The sequence below is a fragment of the Paramisgurnus dabryanus genome, chromosome 11 (assembly GCF_030506205.2).
Source record: "Paramisgurnus dabryanus chromosome 11, PD_genome_1.1, whole genome shotgun sequence".
Classification (NCBI taxonomy): Eukaryota; Metazoa; Chordata; class Actinopteri; order Cypriniformes; family Cobitidae; genus Paramisgurnus; species Paramisgurnus dabryanus.
Window position 1 is genome coordinate 12775373 of NC_133347.1, and position 22714 is coordinate 12798086.

A 22714-nucleotide genomic window follows, 5' to 3' on the forward strand; every position below is an offset into this window, starting at 1 on the left:
TTTCTAGGCCGATATGGCTAGGAACTATAGGGCTCTATCTTACACCCGGCGCAATGCAGCGCAAAGCGCGACGCAAGTGTCTTTCGCTAGTTTCCACCCTAATTTTCACGTTTAGCGCCGCGTTGTTTAAATAGCAAATGCATTTGCGCCCCCTTTTGCGCCCATGGGCGTTCTGGTCTGAAAACGAGGTGTGTTCAGGCGCATTGTTGGCGCGTTGCTATTTTGAGGCAACTAAAATAGACTACGCCATTGACCAACAAAAACCTGGTCTAAAGTCTAAAGTCAATGGCGCAATGTGTTTTATGTTATTTAAAGAGCGCATTAGTAAAATGCGCCTATACACGGGAGGACAACGCGGGTTTGCTTATCACAAGGTACATGAATGCGCAGCAGCACAAAAATGCTTTTAAATATGAAAGATTAAAGGATTGAATGTAAAAGATTATTATTGAGTCTCTTGGACAATGAGGACTAATTATGAGACGTTAGAAGGCGCAAAGAGCTGCTTCACCTGCAGCCTGGTAAGTAAATAAATGCTTTGCTTTGAACAAATGCGTCTGTTTTTAAATGTTTTTTTTTAATGCTACCTCACGGATTTATTGTATATGATGACTCTGTATCTGTGGATATGGTGAGATGAGAAACATTTTTAAGTCATGCTTAAAAAAACTCTTTGCTAAAAAAAAAACGCTGTCCAAAGTGCTGAAACGTGAGGAGACGGGATCTTCTTCCTCCGCTTAGTTTTTCAGTTTACAAAGTCCGTCATCTAAATAGGGATTAGACATAACGCCAGCGCAACTGGCTTTTAAAGGGGATGAGAGCTGTGACTCTCATTGGTTTACTGCACGTTACGCCCAAAATACTCCCATTACAATAGGACCTACCCTATTCGACCATGCGCTCGGCGCAAAAACCATTTTTCCCGTCGTTAAATTAGCAAAAGTGGATTCGGACACGCCCATTTAGACGTTGCGCTGTGCGCTTTAGACAATGCGCTTAGATCGTTAAAATAGGGCCCATACTCTCATTCTGGCGTAATAATAAAGGACTTTGCTGCTGTAACATGGCGCCGCAGGCTTAGTGATATTACGCGCTGCCCGAAAATAGTCCCCTTAGTTACTTTCAATAGCAGGGGATAGTGCTGCACAATTAATCGCATCGCCATCACTTGTGTGTGCGCAGTGTGGAAATACCAGAGCGAAGATGGATGCAGAGGAGATTGACAGTGATCTGGTAGCTAAAAAAAACTCTACGTCTGTTGTATGGCGGTATTTTGGATTTAGGATTACTGACACTGAGCAGTTGCTACATCACGTGGCAATACGAAAACATTTCTAGTTTTACAAATACACATTTTAGCATTATCACTAAACTGTGTGTGGATTTTCCTTAAAACCCATCAAGTTGACTCATGATACCATTTATTATAATCGCAACCACAAATCACAATATTAGCATCAATAACCGCAATGGGAAAAATTACCCAAATCGTGCAGCCCTAGCAGGGGACTATTTTCAGGCGCTGCATAATATAATTTCACCTCCTGCAGCCATGTTACAGCAGCACAGTCCTTGACAGTGTTGCCAGGTTTGCGGTTTTCCCGCACAATTAGGCTATTTTGAAAATACAGTTGCAGGAAAAATTTCGGAGCTGCGGGTTGCGGTTTTTGGGGCTAGTTTTATAATGTGCCGCGGCCACAAAAAAGTTTATCTGTAGACTTATAAAATGAACGTTCTTTATTTTCCTAATGTGCATTAATCCCATAAGAAATACCTGTCAACCCAAGGACAGCTGCAGCGTCAGGAAGTCAGTGGAAAAGTGAGTGGAGGGGCACGTTTTGCTCTTAATATCACATTAGAAACGTAAGAAGTTACGTCTATACTGAGAGGATATTTACACACTATGTGAACCCATCTTTGTATGATATTTTCAAGTTAAATAGAACATTTTAAATACATAGATAGTATGTTAAAAGTGCAGAGTTCATACTGTCTCAAAAATGGCCCGGTTGGGTACATTTAACATTAAGATAATCGTAGAATTAGAATTTTTTTGTTTAAAACAGAAGAGTGTGGGAAAATAGAGCACTTTAAGTGCATTAAGAAAATGTTCATCTGCATGGATAGTACATTGAAAGCAATAGTAAGAGTTTATTTTAGAGCCTTTGTTGTAATCCCGGAGTTTTCAACTGTGATTGGACATTAGGGGTGGCACGGTTCACAAAACCCTCGGTTCGGTTCGTATCACGGTTCTATGGTCACGGTTCACGGTTCAGTACGGTTCTTGTTGTTATTTTTTCTTTAAATTTTTAACACTCCAGAAATGTATTATTAATGTATTAATTATCCATAATTTAGGATACAGTATTAAAAAAAGTTATATCATGTAATCATGCACAAACTGAATTTGACTAAGCACATTGGACCATCTCTGAGGAAAGCCAGATGAGATTTTGATAGAGCAAGAGGGAAGACATTGATGATTTCAACATGCTTTTCATTTAATTGGCAAAAAAGAGAATGTGTATTGCCATCTACATAAACTTTATGTGCATTTTTAGCACACAAAGATAACTTGCATTTATTAAAATGCCAACTTCAGTGTAGCTCTTTGATTTATCACTGAGAGGCTGCTTTAATACTGAGAGTTTATGTGGACGAGAGAGAAACATAACCTTTGCACCTGTAATATTAAAATCTCTTTAAGTCTCTTTTGTCCACTTTTGACCACTTCTGTCCTGATTACTTTGAGGGGCAATTTCTGAAATAAGATCGCGCAACTTTCACACGCTAGCAAAATGAAACTACGCGGAAATCAGCCGCTTTAATTTGATCAATGAAAGGCTAAAAATAGCGCTGAATATGAAAAGACGTAAAACATTGTGGTCAGTACCTCAGATTAGATAAATGGTCGGAGAGAAGGCGATCTCCTGTGGCTGTTGGAGCATATTCAACCCATAGACTGCAGTTCTATCTATTGTTTTATTTCCGCTGTCATCATAAGTAACATGAAATAAAAATATGTTTCCACACACCAAACTTATACGACGCTGGCGCATCCTCCAACTGCGGGCAGACTTCCTTTTCTCTCCCACTTGCCATTTCTACACGTAACATAACCTGCAGTACTTATACTCCAAACCAGTCACCTCTTCTTTCGCGCGAAAGGGAAACACGCTATCTGAGGTCACATACAGGGCATGAGACTACATTGCGCATGCCATGAACCGTTGAACCGTGCGGTACACACGCGCTCCGAACCGAGACAAGCGAACCGAACGGTTCAGATTTTTTTCATGGACCGTGCCACCCCTATTGGACATATGTAAAAATTGGGCTAGTTTTCATTCCTTTTGGGCGTGTTTTAAGTTGTCATTGGGCTGGAAATTTTTCTTGGACCTGGCAACCCTGGTCCTTGATAATTACGCCAGAATGAGAATATAGACATATCAGCCTAGAAAATCGCAACTTTAAATTTTCCGTTGGTCTTAGTACATGATGTACTGTAACTACAGAAGAGTCAAGTTTTAAATAGGAAAAAATCAAAACTCTTTTTAAGCACGATGCTAATGGTCTAATCAGATTCAATGGATTGTGCTAAGCTATGCTAAAAAAGGTAACGCCAGATGCAGAGATCAGCTGAATGGATTCCAAAACGGCACAAATCAAATGTTTCACTCTAGGGTAGCTGGAAAATGAGCATATTTTTTTAAAAAGTGGAGTGTCCCTTTAAGCAAGCAATGCATTCATACCTGTTCGGATCATTCTAGGCTGCCTAACACACAAACACACACGCAGGATTATGCATTTACACACACAACCACATACAGGTAAACTGCATAGCACACTCACAAAACCTGGATACCAGCTGACAGCATCCTTTTTACTCCCTGACAGCTGCATACATATTCCAGAGGACTTGACAAAAGGCCACTGTCACACAAACACACACGCATACTCACACAGAGACCTTTGAAGCTGTATTAGAGGGGCTTCTTACAGACAATAGTTTTCATATTAAGATAGTGATATACTATACCACCCCTCAACATAATGCTCACAGAAACATGTTGACATTATCAGAGTGATTTATAAGCTTTTTAAACAGCAAGGACCACTTTCGACTTGTCCGGCCATCAGGAGTACAGCAAACACGCATACTCTTGGTAAGTATGACAGACGTGTACAGAAAATCTGCATTTCGCACAGTTCTGCTTACTGGCTACATCAGAAACACACAGTCTTCCAGATGTTGGTCCACGTCCTCGTCACTGCCGTGGACAGCAGCTGGAATACTTTCAGCCCACCGGAGCTGCTGTCACTCTTACTGTGTTCCTGACAGTCACACCCAGCTGCTTCAGAGATGGTTTTTCACATCCACATTTCAGCTTTTCCTCCTCTACTGCTGATATAGAAAGTTTTTTCTTCCGTTGTTTTACAATCTACAATTCGACTGCTCTTCTTCAATCTAGCACTGAGGAATCAATTCTTTTATCATCCCAAATCTGTCAAATAAGTGCAGCATATTTGAAAAATATGTTGATTTTTAAAACCTGTTAAAGAGCATCTATTGTCCGATTCACGATTTTACATTTCCTTTAGTGTGTACTGTAAGTGTGTATTAGTACATGTTAACGATATGCAAAAGGTACATACCCTAAAGTAAATGATGACGCAAGTTATCATCTCCAACGTAAATCTCTTTTCTTGGACTACAACAAACACACGGATTGTAGGGAACAGTTTACTTCCTTGGATTGGTGTTAGACAAGACCGACATTATCATAATTCCTCCCGCTTTGACTCACAGCCTGTAAGTTAACTCCTGTTAGCATTGCATTGTGTGCATGTCTTTCAATCATGGTAAGGGGCGTCACATTTCTGGCTGACATCAAAGAAATTCAGGCCAATCACAACATATTATATATATTTATTACACGGCTCTCTGGAATGCTTGATTCTGATTGGTCAGTTGAGACATTTGCAGGTTCGTTCTTTTCAAATAATAACCGCTCCAAAATAATAACGCATAGCCGGACTACTTGCACGAGTAAAATCACTCCGCGTCAATAAAGATCAAAAAAGATTACTGTTTGGCGCCATCTTGTGACAAACACTCGACAACCACGACAAGACACAGACAGCTGAGACTGAACTTGACAAAATAGAGCATGACAGCTACGAAGCCAACACACAAAAAAATACAGAATGGGCATTAAAACTTCTCAAAGACTGGTTAAAGAGAAAAAAATGGAGACAGACAAGTATGAAGCAGATGATCTTAATAAGGTATTACGATCATTTTATGCATCTGTGCAAAGTTTCGCGGAAGGATAAAAATGTTAATTTAAAACAAATATGCCAATAAAATGTTTCAAATTCATATTCATGTCCAGTTTTTTTTCTCATGTGGCAAGTAGCCGTGTAATAAGCGGGATAATGTAGAGGCAGCCGGTAGTTATTGGGAAATAAGCCCCTTCAGTGTGATACAAGACCCTCCGCTTCGCGTCGGGTCCTGATCACACTGTCGGGGCTTATTTCCCAATAACTACCGGCTGCCTCTACATTATCCCTTACATATATAATATTTTTTTAGATCACTTTACATAGTGATTTCTATAAATATATGAGAAGAATGCTTTTTGTAAAGATTTACCTATTACACATCTAAATGTGACCCTGTCTGTGAAGAGCTAGCTAGTCAATGTTTTTCCTACATAAAATCATCCTACATAATCTAAAGAACATTGTGTGAGAATATAACCTTGATGCCTTTATTATTAACTGAGTAAGGTCATGTCAATGATTGAAAACAATGTGAAATCAGTGAGTGATTCTCCAATAGTCTTATAATTACATTATAAGGCTTTAGCCTGGAATTCACAGGCACGGTCACACAAATAGGAGTAAAATTAAAACTCTAATCAAATCGTGGGTTAAAAGCCTGATTGTGTTTATGTAGGGTTAAAATTAAGCTTATTTCTTTGTGCACTTCACTAACAAAACATTTGTCCACAATTGTCACATTAACCCTGCTCTCTTGCCCACAGAAATACATGCAAAACACACTCTTTGACCTAAATACATCAGCCCCTGGCAAACTTCATCAGACTAACCCAAAAAGATCAGCTTCTCTGCAGCGGGCATTGTGCATGCTCAGTAACCACAGATCTGCAGATCTACATGACAGTAAAGGGTCAGAGATCTTATTTCCACCAACTGTTGTTTAGTTAAAGCGACTGGTTTGCAGCTATTGCCTGGTGAGGACCCTTAGGGACAAAACACTAAATCTTATAATCACCATCTGATTACAGCCATACTCGGACAGCACAATGAAGCCGAATACGTGTCTCTAGTTCCACTTTTAAAATCAGACTTGTGATTTCTGCCTCCTCACATGATTCCATTCTCTTGGAAGAAAGTTGTGTGATAGCAATTGCAAATGAGAGATTTTAATATTTCTCAGACACGACTTAGCCATTGTGACCTTTCCCCTGTTTTCCTGGGACCGAACGGATCTCAGAGCAGCACCCGGATGGACCTATGGGGATGCAGCGTCTTTCTGTGCATGTATTAGGCTAATAAATATAAAACGAGCCTCCTGCACAACTAATTCAAGATAGCACTTTAGGGAAACCACGACCCTCTTATGCAAAATACCCACACACACACGTGAAAAGAAGTGTTTGCATTGTTTGCTTGTCTTTATACTGCCTGTCATAATAGGTTTTGTTTTCATGCTGTTTCTTGTGTACGATCTGGGCTTGTAATGATATATTAAGCTTTCAGTAGTTTAGTATTCAGGACAGACATTATCAGTCAAAAACAAGATTTCTATGCTTTCTGAAGCAAAGTTCACATCCATGATGCAAAGTTGCCCGATATTGTAATTGCAGTTGCCAAAGCCCACTCAAAGTCTCTATCATATACACTCACCTAAAGGATTATTAAGAACACCTGTTCAATTTCTCATTAATGCAATTTTCTAATCAACCAATCACATGGCAGTTGCTTCAATGCATTTAGGGGTGTGGTCCTGGTCAAGACAATCTCCTGAACTCCAAACTGAATGTCAGAATGGGAAAGAAAGGTGATTTAAGCTAGTGGTGGGCAGAGCGAGGCTTCGTGAAACACTGAAACAGTTGAATCAATTGTGCCGTATGTTTCGAGGCTTCGAAACATCAATCCGAAACCGCCTCCACAGTGACACCTAGCGGTCGTTTGCATGTCTTTACATGAAGCAGCCCTGACAAGATTTTAGACGAGCGCTGACAAATTGTATCCCACATGTTGTTTGATTGACACACAAGTGATAGAATGGGAGAGTGGATAGTGCTCTCGACTCTCATTCGTAGATCTTAGGATCGAACCTGGGAAATGTATGTGCTACGTCATCATAATAAAATAGTTTTGTTGTTGTTTTAACATCTGTTTGACAACTACATGAGCTTTTAGGCTCACAATTGTCGATAACTATAGGCTATTCGGGTCTATTTAATGAAAAAAAAAAGAATAGAATAGAGATATACCAAATAAATAATAAGAGATTCATAAAATATATCAAGCCATAATATGCCACATTGTTTACATATAAAGATCTTTATTCAAATATATAAATTGTTCTGTGTTGATAAACTCAACCAGCTACTTTTTTACATATAATTTCTCCAATTTGAAAACATTCTCACACAAGGGACACTTGCTGGCATGCATTTTTTGTAAGTAGCCTAAGTGTTACATACCTATGAGGAAAATTTACTTCTTTTCAGTAATTTATAGTATTTGATCTTGCCAAAAACGCATCTATGAGGTATTGTCAGTTTTGTTTCCTACCCTGTCAGTTTAAGATTCGAAGCAGATTCGACAGGTACGCCACCTTTCGAAATACTTGTGAAATGCACCGCTTGGTGTTTCGAATCACTTCATCACGTGACATGGGTGTTTCGAATCACATTTCGGAGCAGTGTTTCGAAACATTTACGCTTCGGGATCTCGACACAGTGTCGAAACGTCAGTTTCGCGGGAGCCATCCCTAATTTAAGCAACTTTGAGCGTGGCATGCTGTTGGTGCCAGACTTTAGCCTGGAATTCACAGTCTGAGTATTTCACAATCTGCTCAGTTACTGGGATTTTCAAGCACAAACATTTCTAGGGTTTACAAAGAATGATGTGAAAAGGGAAAAACATCCAGTATGCGGCAGTACTGTGGGCGGAAGTGTCTTGTTGATGCTACACTGTTAGATGTCGCTGTAGATTTAGCAGCACTGTACTGTAAAAATCCACAGTACTATACTGTATGTGTACATTACAGTACAGTACTGCAGTTCATAATGCATTCTGGGTAAATTTGTTTGAGCGGGAAAATTTTACAGTATATTTTGGTCTTGATGTAACCTTGCTGTAGCCATTGCTGTAATGTGCCAGGTGTACTTGCAATAATCAGTGAAAGTGCGCCAACGTCAAATCACACAGACAGAGGGAGAGCACAACTCTTGGCTGCAGCTGAAGGAGGACGATTGATTTCTGTCAGTTCGGTAAGTTTGAAATATTTCTGTTTCATGAAAACTTAATTTTTAGTTTAAGAATGTTGTCAATAGTTTGTCACAATATTGTTTTAAACGTGCAATGAGAGAGAAAAACGGTCGCCAACAAAGTTTCAATCTCCCTCAGAAAGTAAGCTAACGTAAACGTTACACACAGATGTCTACCGCTGCTTTAACTCGCTTTACACCTTTTTAAATGAATATAGGGTTGTTTTAACTAAATTATGACGGTTTGGTGAGTTTATATTGTGTTGAAAGTGTGGTGACAATGAAACTATTTTTAACGAAATGGACAAAGACAACCCGCCAGCGCGGTCTTGCGGTCCCAGCATAACGGTCGTTGACGGCGTTTCATCCGTTCAGTTAGCGTCAGAGAAAAGTATGAAGTTCGACTGTTTGGTAAGGCTGACTCGTGGTTGTAAACAGATAGGACTTGACACGCCGTACACAGCATACTGTAGTACCGAACTCCTCCACAGAAGTGAAAACAAGAAACCTCATATTTAACTGGATACATGCATCGAACTCATCGCAGCTTTAACTTCGACCAAATATAATTCAGACCTGGGCTCATCTTAATATCGGATGAACGAAAGGGATTGCCGCGCTTATTGTTGTTGTTATTATATTACGGTAACTTATATCAGCAAAAGCAGAGAATATCTTCTCTTAAGCGTTTTACACGCCCAGTAAGTTGTCCAATACATTTTTATGGCATATTGTTTCCACCACTTCAGATGCATTACACGCTGTATATATAAGTTTCCAAAACACATCAAATCAATGCACGAAAAGAGAATGGGCTCCGCATTTACGTACCTTTGTCTTCTCGTCTCTGTCATCTGATCCTTCATCTCTTGATGTAAAAATAGTCCATTATAACATCGTGTAGGAAACTGGCATCACCAGGATTGCTCAGATTTAGGCGATCATGTTTATCTTTAAAGTGAGCAGCTAGCTACTAACTTGTTAAAAAACTTTGCGTGAAATAGTGTTACACCGCAGCCGTCCGGGTAAAACATTAAAGGGACAGTCTTTTTACCTTGTCACTATAAATCGCTATTTTCTGCACTAAACGAGACATTTTCAGAGATTTTCTGTAGACAAGATGTTATAGAATAATAATTTAAAAAAGACTTATTTAGATATTTATATATAATATATAATATAACAACTAATATATATATATATATATATATATATATATATATATATATATATATATATATATATATATATATATATTTGTTTTACAACTGACTTAACACTTACAGTAATGTTTTATTTGTTAGCATAGCATGATATTAGATTTAAACACTTAATATATTTTTAAATCAATCACTTTGTCTCTGCACAATGAACATTATCAAATATTATTAATGTTGTAAAATATATTGTTCATTGTTAGTTCATATTAGCTAAGGCATTACAAAATGTTAAGGAATAAACTCTTATAGTAAAGTGTTACTAAATTTTCTTTTACCATTTCCTTCACAATGTCTACTTATTTCTATGGCTAACAGATTTTGTAACATTTGTCTTTTTTACAGTCTTACCATTGCTTGTAAGCTGGATTGGGTAAGATGGATCATCTTTAAAGGCACCAGGCAAGTACATGATGTACAGTTACAAGTCATGTATTTTTTCGACTGCAATATTAAATGCTTTCACGTCACATGTAAAAGTACACAGGAATGTGCTGATCACTTTTTATTTGTAGTTTACATGAGTGTCATTGCACTTTTCAGGAGTTAAGGCAGATGTGGAGGCACAATGGGTGACACCAGACACACACCAAGCACATTATGTTCGGTAAGTTTGCACTTTACCACTACAGTTTCTTTAAATACCCATGTATACACTCATTCACAATTCCCACACACAACACTGTAACACGACCATACACAACATGTACACAATTGTCTTAGTTTGCCATGTAGAAATATGTGACCAGTCACGGAAAGTAGGGACACAAGTCGGATCTGGGCATTTTGAGTTATTCACAGATTCTGAAAGTGCAGTTTCTAAGCTTTCCAACGATGTGTAACACATGGAAATCTGATAAGATTTGGGGAAGTTGTGGCCATTTGAATATAGGAACTCAGAAATACTCAAACAGAGAAAATCGAGACGAAAGGGACTCTTCTTTTCAGCTGGGGGAGACAATAGGGCTCATTTACATCTCATTTAGCTAAGCCATGCCCCCTGTAAAACCCTTTTTGAGATGTTCTAGCATCATATGTAGTATTTTATGACCAAATGACAACCCGCAAAAATAAACATGACTCTTTTACCTTTGTGGGGATCACAAGTCGAATCCAGTCTGTTTCAGATTATCCAATGTCCATATTTGTCCACAAATGCGTATAATCCGTGAAATATAGATTGTTTACATCAGATTTCGCATGAATGTCTGGTAATACAATATAATATATAATCTGAAGACTATTTAAATCGTAACATGTAAGGGTATATGAGCTTACATTCCGTTAAACACATGAACCCGCCTTCAAAGTTTGTATTTAAAATAGGGAAGTAGTATAATAGATCATCCAAACAGCGCCGTCGAAAACGTGACATCCTTTAGAGAGGTTACCAATGGCTCGCTCGTTCCTCCATCAGCCAATGACTTCATGGAAAATATTGATAGACAAAACATGTAGCCAATTATATGAAGAATACAACTATATCTGTGTAACTTCTGTGTGTTTGGACTCATGCTGCGCTGCAAGAACTGACATACAGATGACGTCAAAGTACCGCGAGAGCGAGTCGAAATTAAACTACTCCGTAAGATTTCTTGAAGAGCTCTCGCGGTACTTTGACGTCATCCGACTGCGGCGCCGCATAAAGTCAGTGACGCGGCTGACGTACGATGCGGCTGACTGTTATTTGTTCCGCCCCAGCTTCTTTTATTTTTCTTTTGTTTTGTGCACCCGAGCTTTACAGTCTGGGGAGACGCAGGCTATAAGTTTGAAAAAAAAAAAAACTTAGCAAACATGTCTGAGGAACAGGGCAGCGCGTCACTACAGTCACGTGACTTCACGCTCGAGCCGGAAGAGAAGACAATGCTGAATAAAGTCGTAATTCTGCTATTTTTGGACCAAACTGTATTTTCGATGCATCAACACAATCTTACTGACCCACTGATGTCACATGGACTACTTTGATGATGTTTTTATTAACTTTCTGGACATGGAAACCATACATAGATTTTCAATGAAGGGGAAAGCTCTCGGACTAAATCTAACGATAAAACATCTTAAACTGTGTTCCGAAGATGAACGGAGGTCTTCCGAGTTTAGAACGACATAAGGGTGAGTCATTAATTACATTATTTTCATTTTTGGGCGAACTATCCTTATTTAGTAGTCACGCTGTTCCCTTTGTGGGCGGAGGCGAAAACACAAGCTTATACAGTATGTAAATATACACACAGACAATGACGCCCCCCGCTGCACGCTAGAATCTCCGGAAAAACAAGCCTATTTTAACAGCAAAATGTACGCTTTTAAATATACAAAAACTGCTATCTCAAACATGGAGAGGCTTCTTCGTGATCTCAACTAACAGATTCTGCAATAAAACGAAAATCACAAATTTCGAAAAAAAAACTTTGTTTCTCATTTTCTCGAAACTTGTGCTGCCGACTTGAGTCCCTGGTTTCCGTGACGGGTCACATATACAAACAGAAATATTCAGACTTTGGTTATAAGAAATTTAATTTAATAATTGTATTTATTTAGCAGAGGTGTCCCTGGACTTTATTGACAAAAGATTTTGTTTTCAGAATAAAAAGTTGTGTCCAAATCAGTAACAATTTTACTTTCTGTTCAGGACATTCAATCATGACATGATCCATGTGGATGCTGTCCATTGATGAAAGAGTTTGTTCCGAGGTAAGTGAATCTTCTGTATTTTAATGTAATTAGGTGTGGAACAGTAGAATAAGAGCAAAAGGTTTCAGAATAGGGGTAAATTCAAGGCTGAGTTAAATTTTTTAAGAATCTTTTTCTATCTTATATTTGTTGACTTAATGTTTATGATATTTCTAACAGGTTTCTGGATAGAATTAATTCCAAAGATGGGAAAAAATGCACATCCAGACAAGGAGCAAGCAAAAAGACAAGGAACTTGGTGCAGAGAAAAGCTGTGGCCATTAACCCCCATGTGAACAGCTTCATGCAGTCCCTGATTGAGTTCGAATGGACGACTTCAAAGTAAAGGCCACTGTGGTCTGTCTGCCAGTTTAATGCATTTATTTTTAGTGTTAAATGAAATTCAAGTAGAATATTTAAAACTATGGGCCAGTGTTCTTTTTACCACAGTGAAATGTTACCTTTTAGTCGATGATGGACTTTAAACTGAAAACTTCAAACTATGGAACAGTGTTCTATTTGCCAGAGTTAAATATGTTACAGCAGGGGTCTCCAAACTTGTTTATACTTGTTGATTTTATTTTATGTTACTTGATTATATGTTTATTATTGTTTAAAATCTTGTTTTAAATGTTTTGTTTCAATTAAATGTTTTTTTAAATAAAATTTTGATACAAACATTGCTTGGATTGCCTTTTAATTCATTATGTCATGTCAAGGATAGCATTTTTACCATATTAATAACTATAGATTTAAACCTAAATCTCTATCTATTTTATATAATATTATTGTATTAACTGTAATAAGTAATAAATAGTATTTATGGGTCAATATAGACATTACAGTAAATTACTGTAAAAATAGACTACTGTAATAAAATATTGTAAAATTACAGTACAGTACTGCTTTGTAACTATACAGTACTAGTTTGTGTACTGTAAAATGGTATTACAGTACAGTACTGTAAACCCAAAATACAGTAACTTACTGGCAACCGTGCTGCCAGTACCGTACTGTAAAAATACAGGGAAATCGTTAACAGTGTAGAGGTCAGAGGAGAATGGGCCGACTGATTCAAGCTGATAGAAGAGCAACTTTGACTGAAATAACCACTCATTACAACCGAGGTATGCAGCAAAGCATTTGTGAAGCCACAACACGCACAACCTTGAGGCGGATGGGCTACAACAGCAGAAGACCCCACCGGGTACCACTCATCTCCATACAAATAAGAAAAAGAGGTTACAATTTGCACAAGCTCACCAAAATTGAACAGTTGAAGACTGGAAAAATTTAGATGGTAGAGTCAGAATTTGGCGTTAAAAGAATGAGAACATGGATCCATCATGCCTTGTTACCACTGTGCAGGATGCTGGTAGTGGTTTAATGGTGTGCGCGATGTTTTCTTGGCACACTTTAAGCCCCTTAGTGCCAATTGGGCATCGTTTAAATGCCACAACCTACCTGAGCATTGTTTCTGACCATGTCCATCCCTTTATGACCACCATGTACCCATCCTCTGATGGCTACTTCCAGCAGGATAATGCACCATGTCACAAAGCTCGAATCATTTCAAAATGGTTTCTTGAACATGACAATAAGTTCACTGTACTAAAATGGCCCCCACAGTCACCAGATCTCAACCCAATAGAGCATCTTTGGGATGTGGTGGAATGGGAGCTTCGTGCCCTGGATAGGCATTCCACAAATCTCCATCAACTGCAAGATGCTATCCTATCAACATGGGCCAACATTTCTAAATAATGCTTTCAGCACCTTGTTGAATCAATGCCACGTAGAATCAAGGCAGTTCTGAAGGCGAAAGTGGGTCAAACACAGTATTAGTGTGGTGTTCCTAATAATCCTTTAGGTGAGTGTAGGTTACTGATCCCTACATACGGCTCAGGTCCCTACAAATCCATAAAATTCTTCCCATGTTATGCACCAGGCAACAATCATAGATAATAAATTCATGTCCAAACTTTAAAAGGTGCTGAAAAGTCACGTACCAAAATGTATTTTTGTACAGTATGAATTTAACAGTGATGCTTTTCTTATAAAGACAACACTGACACATTTTAATACTTTTATAATTCAATAAAGACATTTTTGATTGCTGAAAACTTTCTTTGTTTAGGCCCAGAGGATGTTTACAGGGAGGTTTATGAAAAAAACAATAAAAATGATTTTTATCATTTATATAGATAAAGTATATCACAAAAACTGTGTGTGTGTGTGTGTGTGTGTGTGTGTGTGTGTGTGTGTGTGTGTGTGTGTGAGAGAGAGAGAGTGAGAGTGAGCGTGAGAGTGAGAGAGAGAGAGAGAGAGAGAGAGAGAGAGCGTTTGATGTTCTTCTAAAGCACACCACACACCAAAATATAATTAGATAATAAAAAATAAAATAAAAAAAAAACTGGTAAATTGTATTTTTCCTCTCACATTTAAAAAATCTTTTGGTGTGGCCCTAGCTTAAGTGTTCTGCTCTGAGGTAGTTTATAATTCAAACCATCTCCAACCTATCCAACCAATACAGTATGATTCATTTCAGTGTGGGCACGAATAACACATACATAGCACTCTGTTTACTAATGTCTGAATAACTGTGAGTATCAGCTCTCTATATCTCTGACCTGAATAAACTACTGTACACCTGTACTGTTTCCTAAATGTTTTGTTTATGTTGTAAAAAAGGGGGATGTTTGCCACATATCAAGATTAGCTCTGAGTGTAAAAGTCTGGCTCTGTCTGAATGACGGGAGGATGAGTTGTATCTATAAGAGCTGTCGTGGGTTTGATGGGTGTGAATGAATGATCGTAGCCTGTGTAGCATGCTAAAATGCGTCTGCATGAATCTGTCGGGGTGATAAACCATGCACAACAGCAATCCTCAGTCACTGCTGTGTGTCTAAGACAGTACCAGACATTAATCCGTGTTTTGCAGGCTTCACATTTACTTCGCTTTAATGGAATTCTGCAATGGCAAAAACACCTGCCACAAGCACTACGCAGAAATCAAAAATGTAATTCTAAGATGTCAAGGGTTGAAGAGAAAAATGTTTGCTAGGCACAATATTTTACATTAAGTCACTTAAAACTTTGAAGAAAGTTAAAAAAGAATATAAAAACTTTACAAAAATTTGTGGCTTCAGACATAAATGTACAGTAGATGGTACGGTTTGCAACTTTCTAGGTTGGCGTCACTAGTCTTTTGCACTGATTTCAAATCAACATATATATATTTTTTTAACTTAACAGATTAAGTTTACAATTCAACTTGTTTTTATAAAAACTTAAGTCAAAACTTAAATAGCAACTATCATCCGATTCACGATTTTACATTTCTTTTGGTGTGTAAATGTGTATTAGTACATGTTAACGATATGCAAAAGGTAGAAACCCCAATGTAAACGATGACGCAAGTTATCGTTTCTTCGACTTCAACAAACACATGGATTGAAGGCAACAGTTTACTTCCTGGGCCTGTTGACGTAGACAAGACCAACATTATCATAATTCATCCCGCTTTGACTCACAGTCTGTAAATGAACTTCTGTTAGTATTGCATTGTGAGCGAATCTTTCAAACATGATAAGGAGCGTCATATTTCCGGGTGATGTCAGAGGTATTCAGGCCAATCACAACGTACAGATTAGCTGGCCGATCAGGGACACAGAGCTTTTCAGGGGTGCATTTCCCAAAAGCATCGTTAACCGAACCAACGAACATCGTAAGTTCCATCGTTACTAACATTGTTCAGCGATATGGTGTTTCCGAAACCATCGTTCACAGGGGCACCGTAAGGGGGGGGGGGGGGGGTTAGGACGATTCTAAGGGCCCATGAACTTTTGAGGGCCCCAGCCAAGGACTGTGCCACACACGCAACCCCCTTATTAAGCTGAGCCCTTAGCTCCGCCCCGTCTTTACTCTGCGTTTTAGCGCCGTCTGCAATCCACGGTCTCACAGTGCGGAGTGAACTTCACAAGAGAGCAAGGTCTGTGTATTTACTGCTATTTGCTATGATATCTGCATGTGCACTTCCTTACTATAAATGCAGTTTACACAACGTGACGCTGGATCAATGTAGTTTTCTTTCCACTGTAATAAGTCTTTGCTCTGTTCACCTCAGTTTAAAAAAACACAAGGGGATTTACGTTCCCTGTTTTGTGTTATGATTCTAACGCAAAGTCAGCCCTTATAAGCTGTTTAATTAACGTAGCCCGCATAAGCTAATTAACATAAACTAGAAATGCGATCAGTTATAACTACACACTAGTTTTGTAACGCAATATGCCAAGGAAGTATTTTTATGCAGTCGTGAATCGAGTTGGTTGTGATAAAACTGAAATGCAAAAAAAAGGCTAAACTAGTCAAATTATGTATATTAAAGCTTCTCAACTTGCAACAGGTTTAAGAAATCAATGGAAATCTATGTCGTAATCTGCTATAGTTGTCATTCATTTCATTTTAGAGCCCCGTTGATTAAAAAACAGTCTGAAGAATCATTTAATAACAGTATAGCTGTTTTCTTAAAGACTATTAAAACCCTAAACCAACTTTTTTTAGTTAATGATCTGTAAGAATGAGGTTTTATTAGTGCTGTTCATTGATTTTAGTAAGTTTTTTGACATTTGGATATAAAGTGTTTTAATACTACAATATATGGTGTAAAAACGTTTGAGTGCTGCCCTCTTCAGGTTAAACGGTGGCTACTGCAGTTGAATTTTTGTACTGGATGTTGGGTCCAAAAAATGCCTCGTGATGTAAGCAGATTCAAGCTCACCACACTTTGTTACGATCTCATCACACACTTAGTTCGTCCCCTCAATGTTGTGTGTGTAACAGCTCAAGTATACAGTATGTCACTAGGGCTGTCACTTTTGAGAAAAATCTAATTCGAACGGATTTCGAATATCATGCAATTTATCCGAATATATTCGAATATCTGGGCAGATCTCACTTGACTCTGTCTTCTATGTGACTCGCGACAGTCAGCACATGATCTTTTAAAATCCGTTTACAAGCCAAATGCTGTTGTTGTTTAATATAAAGTTTACATTGCGTTGTAAAAATGATGAAATTATCTTCATACATGCTATTTTCATAATGCGAACGTATTAACGCAAGTTTTTTATTCTGCTATAATGTTTAACACTTATAGCAGTGTTAAATATGTCATTTTATATACAAACTATAATTCTATCTTGACATGCACATTAGGTTCATGTTGGTCCAATTTGATTCCCTCTCTTGCGCACAGTTGCAGTCGTCGGTCTCACTCTCAGTCTCCTTCCTATTACGAGGTGTTACTGTAAAAAATGCGCTACACATGGCATTTTAAAAACCGGATGGTTTATTTATAGTTTGAATACGGATATTTCACGTCATGTTCGAATGCATATTCGAACATCGAATAAAAAGTGACAGCCCTATATGTCACTGAGACTGCCTGTGAAAATCAGAAAATTCTCAAATCTTATTGTGAGATAAAAAGCATCACAGTTTCATTTCAAGCATTAATTTCACTATGATTTCAATCGCTGACATGACATTACTCAGTCAATATTAAAGATATCAAGTTTATATTTTTTATTAAAATGTTCTTTACATTATATAGGATGATTTTATGTGGAAAACAGTAAATTACAAAGAAATACTTCAGCTGGGTTTTCACAGGCATGGTCAAATTTATCTTAAATCTTTAAGAATGTTGCATTTTCTCTGAATATTTGATTTAATGTACTGTATTTTTCAATTAAATTTACATTGCACTATAAATTATATTAGCTGCAGACATTTTAGGTATCTATAAATACTGATAACTGTGGTCAAAACAATAGCAAAATAAATAGTTCTGTATTATTAAATTACAGACAAAGATTTTGAATAGCTACAGTAGGTTGGATTGTATGTTTGGTGCGAAATGGGTATGGTGGGGGCCCGACCCCCTTTTTTTCATAGGGCCCAAAATTGCTAACGGCGCCACTGATCGTTCAAACAAACATTCGCAAACTCCATCGCTAATTTGTGTCGTTGGAACCACAGCTCTTCACCTGTCGTTAGAAGCATCGTTCCTTGTTATTATCATATGTAGACTTACGTTGATCATGGTTTTGAACAAAATAAACAAAAAACATGTAGTAAAGTCTATCATTCTAAATATATTACAATTTTATTTTATATATTTAAATTTGTAAACAGGATGAAAGCGCTGCATTTGAAAACTGCGCATGTGCGCAAAACTACGAGCTTTAAGACACTGGGGTATCCCTGGGAGGAGTGACGTAAGAGGGAACTTGCGCGTGAATTAAATATCTTGAAAATAAACAACAGATAACTAAATCATGACAACAAAATCAGTCTTCCGATGCAATATAGTTATTTACAGCACTAATCTGACATTAAATCGATTTACACAGACTAATTAGTACTTCAACTCCCACGTGACATCATCAACTGTTGTTAAACCAACATGGTTCAAACGACGAATGTGCGACAAAGTTACTATGCTTTCGGGAAATAGTCTTGACAAGGTAGTTAGTTTCTCCAACGATGCATCGTACTAGTATGGTTGTTCAGCAAGGAGTTACGTTGTTGTTTGGGAAACGCACCCCTGATCGATGAGTTTTGTACAAAATCAATGCGTTTAAGGAAGGCAGGGATATCTGTAGCTACAAAAATGTACGGTATGTGGAATATAATGTTTTTTTAACCACAAACGCATATCAATTTTTGTTTTTTTGCAATAAAATAGGTGCACTTTAAAAAAGTAGTTTGAATTGACTTGCAAAACCAATTTGTGTTTTAACTTCATGCTGTATTTTCTTTTACGGTGTGGTTCATTATTTCTCCAGGCTTAATGTTGTATATTCAGAGATGGTACTGACTGAGAAAATAAAATATTGATCTGGTCCAACTCTAGCATACGAGATGACACATACTCTTTTGACTTATTTTGGTCCCTCTGTCATATTTTTAGCAGAATGAGATGCTTTGTGTTTGGTTCATTTCTATAAAAATGATGTTGCCACAGATTTGGGACAAAATTGATGGGCCAGTCAACTGGATCTATAATTCACAAACACACACTCAGACACAAAAATAGGTTTTTGATATATAGTGTGGGGTCAAAAACTGAAAATCTCAGATTTTACTTCCAATTCAAACATGCAAATAAACAGGTTTTAAGTTTTAGTTATTTGAAGCATTTAAAACAAACAAGTGATATAAAATGAATATGAAATATATATGAAATTGCACATATTCTTCTAGGTCACCCCTCAAGCAAACATATTTGTGATATTGACCATAAAGGTCAGTTTTTCTTGCTGCCACACCAGATGCTTTTGGGGAAATTCTCAGATCATATTGGCTCAACATGATTGAGTGCATTTAGTCATTAAAGGGATAGTTCACCAAGACATAAAAATCTGCTGCTTATTTACTCACCCTGAGGCCATCCGATATGTTGGTGCCTTTTTCCTTCTTTAATAAAACAGTAAAGAAAATATTTTGCAGAAACCGTAGTGCTCTGTGATTCATATAATGCAAGTCAACAGTTTGAGAGTTCAAAAAGCAGATATTCAATACAAAAGTAATCCACGTGACTCCCGGTGATATATTGGTGACATATTGACTTCTTGTAAACCCAATTGATTGTATTTTGCAATAAACAAAACATTATTTACAACATTATTAGCATTAATGCAGAGCCTCTGCCAAACATGAACATCTTGTTCTTGTGGTGTCAGTGTTGCCAGATGGAGTTGATGGTTTCCAGCCCAAAGCTGTACAAAAGCTGTACAAAACCCGCCAAATGGGTTTTTAAATCAACATTTTGGTTCAATTTGATTAGCATTTAGTTATTTTAACTGCCACAATTAATGCACCATACTATAGCTAGTGATTAAACACCAGCATCTTAACCACAATACCAAAATGACATAACTCGTTCACATACAGCTAACGTTATGCCCCATCGCCTGCACATTGCACTTTTACAGCATATTTAAATTGTTTTAATTCAACTATGTCTGTTTTTATATATTTATATAATTATTATAAATAATATACCTTCTGATAAACGTGTGTGAGAGATCATATAGGCATACCTTATGCAGTAAATGCAGAACAATAATAGGCTGTTGGTTGTTTGTTAACTTGCAAGGATGCTGAAGAACACTACATGGATTAAAGTTCTCCGTCGTAGCGACGGATTTCCGTCGATTGCAGCGAGTCTACGACGGATTTCCGTCAGTTGCAAAATTATTAAATTAACTTTTCATAAAGACGCAGTGTATTCACCTTGTTAAGTGGAATGTGATAAAAGCCTGGAGTGGAGCGAAATCACGTTCCTCTCTCCACTGTAAGCGTTCTGTAATCATACGCACCAGATCCACTCCGGGTTTTCTGGCTGTATTTCACGTTAAGCTGAGGTAAAACTTTATTTCTGCTAGCATGGACATACTTGTAATGCAGGAAGGATCCGATGTTTTGGACATCGATAAAGGTGTATAAGACCAATGGAGATTAACTTGACTTAGCGAAATGAGGAAGATTGGCAAGCCTTTCAGTTCGTGGGCTAAGAAAATCAAACAGCCAGGTAATTTACGTGTCTTTGCACAGTAAGCCTAGGGTCCTGTATTTTGGGGGTAATTGATTTGTCTCGTACATGATCGTTTTTGACTGCTACGCTGATCTAACCAGTGGCTGATACAACGAGTTGTTAAACTCATGGGTAAACTTCACTTGGCGCCACAAGAATCAAGAGGCAGTCAGATGACATCAAAATCCCGTGAGAGCGAACCGAGAACTCATTAGACGAGACTGCTTCCGAAATGCTCTCGCAGTACTTTGATGTCATCCACCTGTCAGTTCTTGCAGTTGCATGTGCGCGTGGTCAGGAAATCTTGACGTTTGTACATGTATCCGCATTTAAAAACAAGTGATTTTAAATTGAAACAATAACAACAGTGTTAAATGCGCTGTTTCTGTATGAGGGGAATAAGCAAGTCGCGCATTCGCTTCTCTTTGAGCTTGTGAATATTTTTGCCGCTTTATTTACATAAGGTTATTATGCGTCAAAAATCCAGTCTTTGCAAGTATCCTCAAACACGACCATTTAGAGCTTAGGAGAAAGTAAACAGCAGAAAAAAGTTAACTTTTTTGCGTATCTATCACTAATGTTAATCAAAAAATTAATCTCTCACTGCTCTTGACTAAATCAATTTATACCTTTACTAAGATATATACATTATTGTTTATTATTCTCATTTCATCACTGACTGTTTATCCGTGAGCTTGAATTTTGTTCTTGTGTAATATACGCACGTTGCGCACAATGCGTTGTTTTAAGTGCATAACATTGCGCATAAAATAGCACCTCAGCTCTGCCTCTATTGTAAAATAATAATTTGTTGATAAAGGGTACAATCATTCAATGTACAACTGTCACGATTACAGGCATCCTGTGCGAATTATACACGAGTTTTATTCGAGTTGCTCGTTCAGGGTTTATATTCATACATAACATTACTGTATTAGAGCTGTGACTGTAAGCTGTTTTGTGAACAGAACAGACCCTGGATTATTCGTTTATGTGTACTGAATAATATGATATGAAAAAGTTGTATTTGTTCACATTTTTAAATGCATTATATAACATGAACAAACTATAGAAAATATAGAGTATATAAGCATTTATTAATTCATGTTTATGTCATTAAAGTAATTGATGTTAGTTCATAGTGCATTCACTAATGTTAACAGTTTCAACCTTGATTTAAAAAAATGTATAAGTAAATGCCAACATTAATAAGATTTACAATTAATAAATAATTAGGGTTCATTAAAGGTGGGTGACATTCATATTTCTTTTTATATAGGGAGTTATTTAGCAGTTTCACCTTAATCTGAAATGCCCTGCAAACTACATTTTACAGAATACATTTTTTTAGTTTGTCACAACAAGTAGATTAACATGACGGGATAACGTTTTTATCCCTTAGTGCAGGAGTAACAAGTGTTTTGTTTTAGACAGATATTAAAGGTAATGGTTCAATTAAAGGACTGTGTTAAAAGTAAAGCTGTAAATTAACAAACTATTAATAAAGCTATCATATGTTGTAATTAAGTGTTAACACTGTTTATTCACAAAAAACATACTCGCACTGCTGTTGTATTTCATAGCAGTTGGCAACCCTATAAATGCCACAGTAGACTTTAATATGGCATCAATGGCAAAAAACATCTCCCCTTAGAATGCTATTGGTCTCGCCTTTTTACAAGGAATATGTC

At 37.5% G+C, this 22714-nt stretch overlaps 1 long non-coding RNA gene across 1 annotated transcript; it reads left to right on the top strand.

Annotated features, from left to right (window-relative positions):
• The first annotated feature begins 8232 nt into the window (after positions 1-8232).
• Positions 8233-13457, top strand: LOC135729299 (uncharacterized). The gene is made up of 5 exons (XR_010525646.2): positions 8233-8534; positions 10094-10150; positions 10292-10355; positions 12381-12442; positions 12602-13457. It is a non-coding gene; the product is annotated as an uncharacterized lncRNA (long non-coding RNA).
• The last annotated feature ends 9257 nt before the right edge of the window (positions 13458-22714 follow it).